The 12,477-nt window shown below is 38.6% G+C and overlaps 1 protein-coding gene across 3 annotated transcripts in view; it reads left to right on the forward strand.

Moving 5' to 3' along the window:
* The first annotated feature begins 2,210 nt into the window (after positions 1-2,210).
* The window catches only part of CLCN3 (Cl-/H+ antiporter 3), a 92,935-nt gene continuing 82,668 nt past the window's right edge, over positions 2,211-12,477 (forward strand). The window contains exon 1 of one of the 3 annotated variants that reach the window (XM_045798665.2): positions 2,211-2,610. The gene's annotated coding sequence lies outside the window, so the exon portion shown is untranslated. Of the gene's footprint in view, positions 2,762-12,477 lie in introns of all 3 variants that reach the window. The other 2 variants (XM_045798664.2, XM_045798668.2) reach the window with 2 other exon arrangements.

Consider the following 12,477-nt stretch of genomic DNA (forward strand, 5'->3'; position numbering starts at 1 on the left):
AGGCTGCTGTAACAAAGTAACACAAACTGAGGAGCTTAAAACAACAGAAATTTATTTTCTCAGTGTTGGAGTCTATAAGTCTGAAAATGAAGGTGTCAATAAGGTTATACTCTCTTCAAAGGCTCCAGGGAAGAATCCTTCCTTGTTTCTTCCAGCTTCTGGTAGCCCCAATTGTTCTTTCGCTTTTGACAGCCTAAGTCCAATTTCTGCCTCCATCTTCATGTAGCCATCTGTCTTTGTGTCTCTTCTCTTAAGGCCACTAATTGTATTGAATTAGCTCATCCTAAAGATCTTACCTTGATCACTTCTGTAAAGAACATATTTCCAAATGAAGTCATATTTATGGGGTGGGGGGGATTTTTCGAGGGGACATAGTCAGCCAGAATAGCCATGGCTTACTCTTAATTAAAAAAAAAACCTAATGTGCAACATTCTGTAAGACCGCAACCTTGGTCTCCTTAATAAAAACATCAATATCATGAAAAATTGGGGAAGGAGCTGTTGAAGATTAAAAGAAATTTAAGAAACATACACAAAATGCAATGCTTGAAACCTGATTGGATCCTGGTCTGAAACAAAAAAGCTGCAAAGATTTGTTTCACAACTGGCAAAATTTAAATATGGACTGGTTATTAGCTATCAGGGACTTATTGCTAATTTTCCTAGTTGTGATAATGGTATTCTTCTTGTGTTGGGGAAGCTGTTATTCTTAGGAGACGCATGTTGAAGTATCTAAGAGTAAAGTATGATGTCTGCATCCTACTTTTCACATGCTTCAGGGAAAATAAAATCCAAATATAGTGAAGCAAATATAGCAGAATTTTTGAATGTAGGTGACTGATCCTGTCATGGCCATGATATCAATATCGTATTCAGCTATTTTAAGTTGAATTGAAACATCACAAACATAAGTTTTTAGTATTTATCATCTACCTTAAATGAAAAACCATGGCATATGGGCATGCAATGTACTATTCTTTCAAGTTTTCTGGACGTTTGGATATTTTTTCTTTTTTTCTTTTTTTTTTAAGATTTTATTTACTTGAGAGATAGGAAGAGAGCACAGAGGGAGAGGGAGAAGCCAAATCCCAGGAGCAGAGCGCCCCACACGGGGCTCAAGGCAGGCTGGATCCCAGGAACCTGAGTTCATGACCTGAGCAGAAGGCAGATGCTTAATCAACTGAGCCACCCAGGCGCCTCAGTTCATCACCTCAATTCATTATCTCCATACTACAATTTGCACATTATATTCAAGTAAGGATAACATATAACTAACTTCAGATTTCTTCCTCCCTTGCCTGAGGTTTCTACCAGATACTGTTAGCTCCCCGCCCCCCCCCACCTCCCGCGCCTCAACTTTTTTCTAACTCCAGATCAGATGTCAACTCCCCTGCAAAGTTTTCTTCCCACACTACTCTTTCAGAAGAGTGCTCCTTTTCTTGAGCAGTCATTCATTATTGTACTGGAATATAAACCCTTTGAGCACGGGGGTCGGGCTTACTGAATTTTGGCTGGCACACGTTAATAAACGTTTGCTAAAAGTAAATAGATTCAATTCGGCCGTGTAGAATCCTCAAATTACATATTTCCCCCCAAACAATTTCCAAGCATTATTTTCTGAAACTGCGTAATAGCTAAAATTGGGTTATCCGTTCTCTCTGCATGTATGTTGGGCACATAACTCGCAACGACATAAAAGGCGCCGTGAGCCCCGCTGCATTCCTGCTCGCGACTTAGAAACACAGACATCATTTGGTGCTGAAGGACATTTCTCTCAATCTGTTTTAGAAGTAGCGCTCGTGGACGGTTGCTTTTGCCTTTCGCTTTCGGGATCGAAGCTAGCCGCGATTTCACGCGCTGCTCCGGGTCTTCTGCAGAGGTGGAATCGGAGTTCCCGAGGACGCTGGGACGGCGCGCGCCTGCGGCCTTCGGAGAATGTTTCCCCAAAGGCGGCCGCCTCCCGTCCTTTCGCGAGGTCACCAGAGGGGCAAACAGCAAAGCATGAGTGACGTGAGCTAACAGCCAGGGAAGGTTTTCACACCCAGCGCGGCCCTTCAGGGCTGGCTAGCTCGCCTGGCTCCTCCTCCTGCCGCCCCAGCCCCGGCCCGCCCACCGTTCCCACATTGCCCAATAGGCGCGGACGCGGCTCCAATTGCGGCCGGTGGAGGAGGTAGTCGGCGGCCAGACGCTGAGCGGCCGTTCACGTCAACGCGGTGGCGTCACGCGTAGACGCACCTGTCGGGCTCCCTTCTGCCGCTGTTTCTCTTCCCCTTCCGTGGCTCGGGGCAGGTCTGGTCCGTAACCCACAGCCCCTTTTTCACAGTCCCAGTTCGCCCGCGGATGGGAATTGGGCTGCGTAACGAGGAAGGAGGGTGTGGTGGGTTGAAAGGCGTTCTACCTCATTTCCGAGTTGGAGCATGGATTCAGTTTTAGTCTTTTAAGAGGGAATTGAGGTTGGAGATTTTTATTTTTAATTTTGGGTGGAAGCAGTTGACTTTAGGGCCCTCCAAAGGAAACGGATTTAACTTAATGCTGCTCCCGTGTTTGAAGGAGGACAAAAAACGTCCCACCTGGCAAAATTTCCATAACCTCTTCAGTAGAAAACCCAAGGTATCTTTTAAATTGGAGTAGTTTTTGTTGTGTTAAGCTTTCTTCAGGTGGAGCTCCCAGGGCAGCTAGGTTTTTAGGTTTGAAACAGATGCAGAATCCAAAGGCAGCGCAAAAAACAGCCACCGATTTTGCTATGCCTCTGAGCTGCAAGGTGAGTTGCATTGTATGAGTGAAGATTCGTTAGCTGTCATGTTCACGGATTTGGGGTCAACTGTGATGCCAGGGCTCTCGTCTTGGTTTGTCTTAGATACCTACATGATCAGACCTACACTGATTAGGTATATACCCTTGGACATTCTTTAAGATTTCTCCTGTTTCCTTTAGGAACCGTCGAAAAGACCTTTTAATAGAGTGAAAGTAGGTCCCAGGAAAAGATTAATATTGAACTCAGAGAGTGGGTTTTACTTTTGCTAAAATTGCCCACATTTAAGTTAATATTCAGTTTTTCTATCTTTAGTCTAAATTTATGTGTATATCAAGACATAGTTTGTGTATGTATGTAACATTTGTTTTGATCTTAAACTTGGATCAGGAACTACCTTAGAATCTCATATTAATTTTGCATATACTAGGCTTTATTTGTGTAGTATTTAAAACTGGAGCACAGAAGGATAATTACCTAGACATTATAAACACGTATAAGATTTCTGAGATTTCTTTCTTTTTTGTAGGGAAAAAACCCCTTGTTTATAAGAATTGAATCAGCTCCCCTCTTTTTTTTTTTTTGATAATTCGAAAGTTCAGTTCTGCAAACTATAAACTTTTTTGAGCCATGCAATGTAGTTACTGCAGCATCGTTGTGGCTTGTGTCCTTGATTGTTGAATCTTTCCAGAAATGCTTTGCTTTTCATCTCTGAACAGTTTAATTTAATTTACAAGATTCTTTTCTTGAGGAGATCGGTATGGAAATAGTTTAACTGATGTCAGTCAATTTTATGTGCCTTCGTGAGTCACTAGAAAATACTATCTGTGCAGCTCAAGAGTACATATAAGAATGCTAATGTATATATTGTTGATTTTCATCTTAAAAGGTACTGCTTATTGTTGTTACATAGTGTGGCTTAAAAATTAGGTGTGTGACCTACAGATATTTTCTTAAATTGAGTATGCTTTTATGACCTCTGGTTGATAGAAACAGCTGCTATTGGCAGAATCCATGCTATCACCCTCCCACACCCTACCTCCCACACTTTTCAAAGACTGATTCTTTGCTTGGAAAATGGGTCAAATGATTTTAAGAGGTCAATATAACTATATAGTACTTATATCTTGGAAATTGTGTTTTAAGCATGTGTTTTCAATTATATATAGTTCATTAAGAATGTAAAAGTCCAACTTGGTACTGGGTATGTACGTTCAGGGGAACAGATTTCCTGAGGTTATGATTTTATATTAATAAATTGGCCTTTTTCCAGGTTGTGTTGGTGATAGGCTTTACATTTCCTGTCCTGTGACATGTTGGTAATATTTTTCAGACCTCTCAGGAAGCCAGATTTGATCTCTGTGGTGGGTCAAATATCAAAGCAGTATCCTGTGGCATTTGGCCACTCACTGCTTTGTAGAACTTTCATCTGAGTTTCTAGTCAGACTTGTCAGCAGCGATCTAAAACATATGATAAAATAAGTGTTAATATTTATTGAGTGATTTCTGTGGTTTTGGATCATTTCTAAGTGTTTTTTTGTGGATTATCTCAATTATCACACCAAACCCAGGAAATTGTATTTTGTTTTCCTGTTATACAGATGTGGAAACTGAGGCACAGAGGATTTAATTAACTTGTCCAAGGTCTCAGTAAGTGTCACAACTGGCAGTATCACTTGAGAGCTCTTGCTCTCAATGGCTGCAAAATGTTTCATGTAAGACTAGTCAAAATGTTAGAAGAAAAGTTAGGATGAGAGACATAGTATCATATGTTCATTTATTTTTCAAGTATAAAAGTAATGTAAAATTACAGAAACTCTGGAAAATAATTTTTGAAACCTTCATTCTACTGTAATAAACTCTTTTGTGTGTGTGTTTTCTCATATGCACATTCACCTGTATATAAACATTGTGGTTATGATTCATTTTGATTTTTAAAGATGAATGTTCTTCAGTTAAGTTAAATGTAGTTTAGTTACTTCAGTTAAGTAAAATGTAAGATCAACCCATGTGGGGAAACTGCCCATTTGCATTGCTGAAATACAGAGAGATTTGATCTGCATCTTTGACTGGAATCAGTTAAATATATTTTTTGCCCTTTTGAGAAGTAGTGGAACAGTTTCTGTCTTGTACAATCATGGAAATTATTTAGTTTTCAAAGTGTATGTTTTCCACATCATCTTTTTGTTGGATTATTGCTTACCTATCTTTTTTTTCTTATAGTCTAAGCCTTTTTGTGTGTTTTACTTTTAAAACTATCTAGTATTTAACTTTTGAATGACTCCAAAAAATTTTATGAGTCTAGGAAACTTTCTTCAGAGAAGACAGCTACTTCTTTTAGTGGGTTATTCATTTAATACTTTATTTGAAGAAAAACATAAGCACAGCAATTTGGACAGGGAGCTAACTTAATAGTAGAGATAGAATATTGAGTAATATTGCTTTTGGGAGAAATCAGTTTCATTATTGTCATATCTTGTATGTGGTGACAATTTGTATCAGAATAAATTCTTTCTTACTACTGTGATGTTCTGACCTAAGTTTCATGATGTATGGGGTGGAGGGGTCATTCTTTGGTAAAATAAATTTGAGAAGCTTTTCATAAATTTTGTTCATGAAGTTAGTGTTTACCACAGGTTTTCTCAAGAGCTTTTCCTATGCTCTTAGCCATTACAATTCTAGAATAGGGTATGCTCTATTACCCAAACTTATTTGACCGTGAAGCCTTTTACTGGACTTGTATTCTGTACACATACTCATCTTCAAATGTTTTTGTTGCCTTCTTGGTCCTTAGCTTGATTCATGTCAGTAGTTTTGCTTCAGTTAACTTCTCCCATGTCTGTCCCATAAAATCCCACTTATCTTTTAAGGTCAAACTCAAGTGTGTCTTTTCCAAAGAAGGCTTCCCACCATCAGTCACACTGGGATGAGATCTCTTTTTTCTGAGCTCTTAAAACACTACTGATGTCTTCTGTGACATCTCTCATGTATTGCTTCTTATTGTGTGGCTGTATACATCACCTTCTACAGCATCCCTTTTGAGGATGGTATGTAATGCAGTTTATGCTGAACTTTATTGAAAGCTGTAAGGAAAATTGTGTCTAAGGGCACCCGGCTGGCTCTTTCAGGAGAGAATGTGACTCTTGATCTTGGGGTTGTGAGTTTGAGTCTTATGTTGGGTGTAGAAATTACTTGAAAAAAAGATAAAGTCTTAAAAGAAATAAAAATTGTGTTTATATTTTTTACAATTTCTGATACATTAGTAGCTATTCCATAAACATGAGTAAATGAATGAGTGATATATTGAAATTCATTGTCACATTTTGATTGTTGACCAGTACTTAGCAATAGTTAGAATGTTTATATGAGATGCTTAAGGAAAGTATTAACATGAAAATGCTCCTTACACACAAATGGTTAGATCAGTCAGAATTTTACTTCTCTGCCATCATTGTTTGTGAAACTTCTGTCCATCTCTCTAGTTGCTAATATTTGGGATTTTCTTTCCTTTTTCCACTGAGATTGTGCCTTTTTTTCTATTTAGCTTACTGGCCAGCCAGATAAATGACTGATACATCTTTGAAACTTAGCCATGGTCCTTAGCCCTACCTAGTCTCCTTTACAAGAGAGGCAAAACTTTGTTGGGAGCTATAGAAAATTGGCGTACCTACGTCAGGCTGTGTGAGTCCCTTAGCCACAAATTTACAGGGTCTTCCTATTTCTGCTCCCACCCCCCAATTCTGGTGGTGTTCTGCTTAGTGTCTGCAGTTTGGGTGTGAGGTTGGTCTACTGAATGAAGGTAACTATTCCCTTCATTGTAGTCTGGCCCAATAGAACTAAAGCCTAGATGCGTAATTCTATAGTTGGAAAGAACACTCTGATCTTAAGTCCCATAAGATGCAGGAGACTGAAATTTGTTTCTTTCAACTGTTTTGAATCAATTAGTCAAGTCAGAAACCTAGCAGATACCTTAAATTTTTTCTTCACTGTTCCTCACAATTTATTAGATACCATGTCCTCTTAAATATTTCTCAGAATTCTTTTTAATCCATATTGTGATGTCTTAGGTTATTTATGCCTTCAGTATCTCATATTTAGGATTGTACATGCTTCTACTGGAATTAGGGTTACCTAACTCCCCATTCAGTCTCTTGCTCTTCTGTCTTCCATACTGCTGCTACTGTTGGCTTGCTGAAATTCCTATTTGGTCATATGGTTTGTCTTAAAAACTCTTAGTGGTTTCTCATGTATATAAATGAGTAAATAAGTTTCTTAGCACAACGTATAACCTCCTCCCTTTCTGATCTGGCCTATGTCCACCTCTCCAGCTACTCTTTTGTTCCCCTCTTACTTAAGCTACCTAAGCAGGTTTTGTTATTCTGCTGTGTTTTTGCATGTACTTTTTTTGTGTGTCTCTACTGACTTTTCACCTCATAGTTAGCCCAGTTCACTCATGCTTCAATACTCAGCTTAAACATTCCCTTTATTAAATGTCAACAGACTTTTCCAGGTAGCATGCTTATTCCTTTTCAGTGTTATCAAATACCTTGTATATACCTCTCCTGTGATATTTGTCATACCATACTGTAGTTACTTGTATGTCTTTTACCTTCACTGCTTTGGGAGTAGGGACCATATTTTACTCATTACCCTAGTACCTGGCTTTGTGCCTGAAACATGATGGGTACTCAGTAAATGGTTGTCAAATAAATTAATAAGTGATTCTGAAAACTAATTTTGCCCACGAGGAGATGATGGTCCTGTAAGCTGAGATAGGGAGTGTAGGAGGACAAGCAAGTTTGTGGCAAATACTTACTCAGCTTCAGTTTTGTTGAATTAGAGTTTGCATATAGCATCCAAGTAAAGATGTGCCATTCATTTGTTATGCATTTCTTATTTATTCATAGCATAAATATTAACTGCTCCAGCAAGCTTTTGTAGATATAGGTAAGATTATAAAATTTGTATGGAAAGACAAAAAAACTAGAACAGCCAAAGCAATTTTGAAAAATAAGAATAAAGTGTGACAAGTTAATCTATCCAATTTCAAGGCTTATTTCAGGGCTAGAGTAATTGAGACTGTGGTATTGCTGTAGGTATAGATATGTAGATCAGTGAAACAGAACACAGAACGGTGAAATAGACATACACAAATATGCCCAACTAATTTTTGACAAAGGCAAAAAAAAAAAAAAACCTCAGAGAGAGATAACCTTTTTCAGCAAATGCAGCTGGAACAATTGGACATCCAAACAATTAAAAAAAGAAAAAGAAAGAAAGAGAGAAGTAAAGAAGGAAAGAAAGAAAAAAGAAAAAAAAACCTTCAACCTGTGTCTTAACACCTTATACAAAAACTCATGTCAAATGGATCATGGACTTACAAATAAAATATAAAACTAAAAAACTGTGAGAAGAAAATCTTTGGGAGGTAGATTTTTTAGATAACACCAAAAGCATAATCCATAAAGGAAAAATTGATAAATTGAACTTCATCAAAATTAAATATTTTTGCTCTGTGATAGACCCTATCAAAGAGAAGGAAGTCAAGGGCACCTGGTTGGCTCAGTTGGTGGAGCATGTGATTCTTGATCTCTGGGTTGTGAGTTTGAGCCTCACGTTGGGTGTAGAGATTACTTTAAAAAAAAAAAAAAGGCTACAGAGTGGGGGAAAATATTTGCAAACAGCATATCTGACAAAGGACTAGCATCTAGAATATATATTCTAAAGTATAAAACTTAGCAGTAAAAAAGCAACCCAATTGGAAAATGGGAAAAATATATGAACAGTCATTTCACTGAAGAGGATAGGGAGATAGCAAATAAGCACGTAAAAAGATGTTCAACATGATTAGCCATTGGGGAAATGCAAACTAAAACTACAGTGAATTATCACTACACACCTATCAGAATGGCTAAAATAAAAAATGGTGATGGGGTGCCTGGGTGGCTCAGTCAGTTAAGCATCTGCCTTTGGCTCAGCTCGTGAATTGAGCCCCAAGTCAGACTCCTTGCTCAGTGGGGAGTCTGCTTCTCCCTCTCCCTTTGCCCCCCCCACCCCCCTGCCTGCCTCCTGCTTCCTCCTGCACATGCTCTCTATCTCCCTCTCAGATAAATAAAATCTTTAAAAAAAAATGGTGACAATAGGAAGTGCTGATAAGGATGTGAAGAAAGTGGATCACCCATATATTTATTGTTGGTGGGAATGTAAAACTGGCAATTCCTTCAAAAACTAAACATGCAATTACCATATGACCCAGTTATTGCTCTCCTTGACTTCTGTTTCAAAGAAATGAAGACTTAAGTTCACACAAAAACCTGTGCATGGATATTTATAACAGCTTGAGTCATAATACCCCAAACCTAGAAAAGAGCCAGATAGTCTAAAGTGGGTGAGTGGTTAAACGATGGTACATCCATACCGTAGAATACTACTCAGCAATAAAAAGGGAAGAGCTGTTGATACATACAATAACCTGGGTGAATCTCCAGAGAATTGTGCTGAGTGCAAAGAGCTAATCACCAGAAGTAACATACTGTATGATTCCATTTATATAACAGACTTGAAATGGCAAAATTCTAGGAATAGAAAATAGATTATGGGTTGGAAGGGGGTTAAGGATGGGGTGGTGGTAGGGTTGGAAGAAAGTACATGTGGCTATAAAAGGGCAACATGAGCCATCCTTGTGGTGATGGGTATGTTCTGTATCTTGAGTGTACTATCAGTGTCAGTATTTGGATTGTGATATTGTTCTGTAGTTTTGCAAGATATCACCATTGGTGGAAACTGAGTAAAGGGTACACAGAATATCTCTGTATGATTTATTACCACTGCATGTGAAATCACAATTACTTCAAAAAATTTAATAAAAAAAATTGAACACCCGATATATGCCAGGTATTGTGCTAATGACCATCAAATATGCAATGTTGAACAAAAATTGACACTGTGCCAGACCTCCTGATATATATTGTAGTTGGAAAGATGTTAATTAAATAATCACATAAATTAAATATAACATTATAGCTGTAATAAGTGATATAAAGGAGAGATCTAAGAACTAACAATGAAAATTTGACCTAGTCAGTGAAAATTTGCCCCGGGAGTAAGTAGGTCAGGGAAGCTTTCCTTACTAGTTCCATGACTTTGGATAAGTTATTTAAACTCTGTGCATCAGTTTCCTCATCTGGCAAATGAGTATAATGATAGTACCTAAGCTTTAGGATTGTGATTATATTTAATCCAAGTATAAACAAGTTAATTTGTGCCATGTTTAGGATGGTGTCAAACCTATAGTAAACTCTGTTTAAGATTTTGTTAAATATGGGGCGCCTGGGTGGCTCAGTCATTAAGCGTCTGCCTTCGGCTCAGGGTGTGATCCCAGCGTTCTGGGATCGAGCCCCACATCAGGCTCCTCTGCTAGGAGCCTGCTTCTTCCTCTCCCACTCCCCCTGCTTGTGTTCCCTCTCTCGCTGGCTGTCTTTCTCTGTCAAATAAAGAAATAAAACCTTAAAAAAAAAGAGTTTGTTAAATAAGGAGGCAATTCATGTGACATCTGAAGAATGCATAGGAAAGTTAATTGGATGGAGAGGGGAGGGTATGTTCTAAGCTAAGGCAGCTATAAATCAGGAAATAGCCCATGGGACGCCTGGGTGGCTCAGTTAGTTAAGTGCCTGCCTTCGATCTCAGGGTCTTGGGATTGAGTCCCGCATCAGCTCCTTGCCCAGCGGGGAGCCTGCTTCTCCCTCTGCCTGCTCTGCCTCCTCTGCCTGCCGCTCCCCCTGCCTGTGTGCGCTCTCTCTCCTGACATAAATTAAAAAAAAAAAAAAAAAAAAAAAAAGACAGGAAACAGCCTAGTAGGACTGAGAGGAAGATCGATGAATCTAGAGTACCGTGAGAAGTACACACTTCAAAATGAAGCTGGAGAACTAGGCAGAGGCCAGGCTGTATAGCGTCTTGTCTGCTATGTTCAAGAGTTGGTGTGCTAAGGTCAGTGAGAAGTGATTAGGACTTTTATCCATGGAGTGGGGAGAGATTACTCATCGGACTTGCTTTTAGAAAAGACGTTGGTGGTTGCAGTATGGAGATCAGATTAGAGGGGGTCAAGGTGATTGTACATAGATCATTTAGGAATTTACTGCGGTAGACCAGGCTTTATTCCTGGAGATTTTCATAGGTTATTTCTAATCTTTATAACTGCAAGAATATATTCACAGGCTAATGTGTGTCTGTTATGTTTTGAAAGGATTTCAAATATATTGTTTGACCATTAAAAAGGAAAAGATGACTAACTTTGTAGTATTTTCATTTTTTTAATATGCAAAATTTCAGCTGCTGTATTGTGGTTTAAATAACCTTTTGTGAGCAAGCCTGGGAATTGAGTTTAGAGCTTAAAAAAGTTTGTCACTGGTATCTGGCGTTCTTCTGTACATTTCCTTTATGCTCCCATAGAATTTTGGATATTGCGTAGCAGTGCTGTTCAATACAAATATTTGTGCTGCACATGGGAGCCACATGTAATTTAAAATTTTTTAGGCATATTAAAAAGGTAAAAATAAAATAGATTAATTTTAATTTATTTAACTCAATATATCTAAAGTATTATTTCAACATGGAGTCAACATAAAATTATTAGCAGAATATTTGACATTTTTTTTTTTCTTTTCGTATTAAGACTTAAAAATCTGGTAGGTATTTTACCTTTGAGCACATCTCAGTTTGAACTAGCCATGTTCCAAGGCTATTGACAGTGGTCAGCATACAGCTCTATAGGTTCCTAGGTTAATAAGAAGGGTAATTTTTTATAAATTAACAGATTTATAGAAATAATAAACCATGCAGGCCTGAGTTTAATAGACTTTTGAAACAGAGTTGAGTTGCTCTTGTTATAAAGGTGTGGAGGCTAGATGTCTCAGAGGTATTGGTGAAATTCAGTTTTTTTGTTTTTAAAGAGGAGAGAGGGAGAGGTAGAGGGGCACACATGGGGCGGGGCAGAGATCGACTCTTAAGCAGGCTCCATGCCCACCTCAGTCTCAGGACCCTGAGATCATGACCTGAGCTGAAATCGGGAGTCCGATGCTTAACCCACTGAGCCACCCAGGCGCCCCAAAATTAAGCTTTTTAAACATTTTGAAAGAATTAAGTTGCCAGTTGTCACTAATGGTTTTTGAGGCACTTTTAGGAATAAATGGAGGGGATATCTTGGAACTTCCTGATTGAGGTCCCAGTACACAGACATTTGTAATTATTTTAGAGAGACTTCTTAGTGATATGTAGCTTCCAACTGACGTTCATTGATGTGTGTTATCACATGTCTTAAGCCCTGCTAGTCTGATCATGAGGTAAAGAAGTGAAGAATAGAATATTTGTGTTCTTTCCAAAATCTTAGCATATGTGCTTTGATACATCAAAATTAAAATGATTCTTGGAATTGTTCATGCTTATTTTTTTTTTAAGCTTTTATTTATTTATTTGACAGAGAGAGAGCGCGCGCGCGCACAGGCAAGGGGAATGGCAGGCAGAGGGAGAGGGAGAAGCAGGCTTGATGTGGGGCTTGATTCCAGGACCCTGGGATCACGTCCTGAGCCAAAGGTAGACGCTTGCCAACCGAGCCACCCAGGTGCCCCTATACATGCTTATTTTTTAAAAGGCTTTTGGGTATTTATTCAAGAGCCATAATATTTAATTTTATTGCCTCTGTGGACACTGTGAAGTTCTTAGCATGAACA

This window comes from Ursus americanus, chromosome 13, assembly GCF_024610735.1.
Source record: "Ursus americanus isolate L20-20 chromosome 13, mUrsAme1.1.p, whole genome shotgun sequence".
Classification (NCBI taxonomy): Eukaryota; Metazoa; Chordata; class Mammalia; order Carnivora; family Ursidae; genus Ursus; species Ursus americanus.